Below are 1,717 nucleotides of genomic sequence, written 5' to 3' on the forward strand. Positions count from 1 at the left end.
AAATACCTCTGAATTGGCCAAAGCTTCTTGCAAGGCCTCCCTGGTTTCCTTGGACAACCGTAACAACTCATACAGCGTTATTCGTGCTGGAATATTGGCTAGTTGAGCCATTATATCGAAGACTTGTGGAGTCTTCGAGCTTTCCGGTTTGTCTTTTCCAATCGGGCGACTGAAACGAGACTGCTTCGGATTCTGAACTTCCTGAGGATTCTTCTCTTTCGGTTTATTCACCGGCTATCGTCGAGTCTCTTCGCTCGGTGTAGGACTTGTAATCACCCCCATCTCCGTGAGAGTTTTGGCTGGTCCCCGTTTATTCACCCCCTACTCACTAGGTGGTGGATAGTTGTAGTGATATTCATTTCCGCTTCGGGTCGCAAAAACTTCTTGTTCTTCTTCAGAGAGCGGGAAAGCTGTGATTCTTTCGTCATCTTCTCTTGGGATAGCAGAGACTCCGCAGCAAGACTTTCCTTTCCCTTTGGACTTCTTATTGGATGACGACCCGGCCTATTGTTCATCTTTAATCAGGTCGGGGTGAACCCATAGGATTTCGTCGTTTGGAGCTGTATGTGGTACAAGTCCTTTTTGGCGCTGTCCATGCGGGTCGTCGTTTACTGTCTTCATTCCCACTTTGGTGATGCGTTTTGGTTCAAACCACGCTGTGGGCACTGATCCAAAGCTGATTGAAACCGCGTTTGCTCCAATATTCTTGGACGGCTTCGGGGTTATGACGCCTACATCAATTAGCGCCTGGATCTTGTCTTTGAGGTGGTAGCACGACTTGGTAGGGTGATGGACCGCTCTGTGGTACGCGTAATACCTTGGATCCGTCACTTTGTTAGCCCCTTCTTGATCCACAATCGCTGGCAGCTGAATTTTATTGTTCTCCAACAGGTACTTAAAGATGCCGGGAACTTCGTCATCTTTGAAGGAGTACACTTTGGGAAATCTTGGCTCTGAAGGCTGCCGCTGTTGTTGTTGCTGAGGTTGCAATTGAAAGGTTTGATTAGCATCAACTGCATTAGCATGTGCCTTACCTTTCCCCCGTGGGATGAAATTCTGTTGTGGAGCATTATTCGCCTGTTGGCCTCTTTCCGCCTTCTTTCTTCTGATGAATCGCTCGACCTGCTCCCCTCGGACCTTCAGATCCTTCCATGTCTTGGACGGTGCTGTCCCCATTGCTTCCAACACGTATCGGGTCCCGACAGTTCATCGCCTTGTTCCGGAACCTGTTGACGAAGGTGTCCACCAATTCCCCGTCTTTTTGCTTCTCGTCCAGCAACGACCCAATGGATATCTCTGTGTCGTCGTCGAAGAAGTTGGTGAGGAATTTGGTCTCCATGTCGTCCCAGCTGTTCACACTACCTGGCTTGAGGCGGCGATACCAATCGAAGGCGGCTCCGCGAAGAGTGCCAACGAATGACCGCACCAACAGAGGCTCATTGCCGGAGATAACTCCCAGGTGTGATTTGAAATAAATCAAATGTTGAGTGGGGGAACCCATTGTAGGCGTCAAAAATGCTTATAGACATTCAAACACCATGCAAGACAACATAGAAGAACGAAATACACGTCATCAGACAGCACTGTGGCGCTGCAGCCAATGGTGTCACGGCTTAGGCGCGGCAATCCAAAGCGTCGTGGCTTAGGCTTCGCTTCAAATTCTTACTTCGATAAACGAAGGAAGAATCATTAAACCCCTCACGGTTCAATCAGAATC

This window comes from Asparagus officinalis, chromosome 8 (genome assembly GCF_001876935.1).
Source record: "Asparagus officinalis chromosome 8, Aspof.V1, whole genome shotgun sequence".
NCBI lineage: Eukaryota > Viridiplantae > Streptophyta > Magnoliopsida > Asparagales > Asparagaceae > Asparagus > Asparagus officinalis.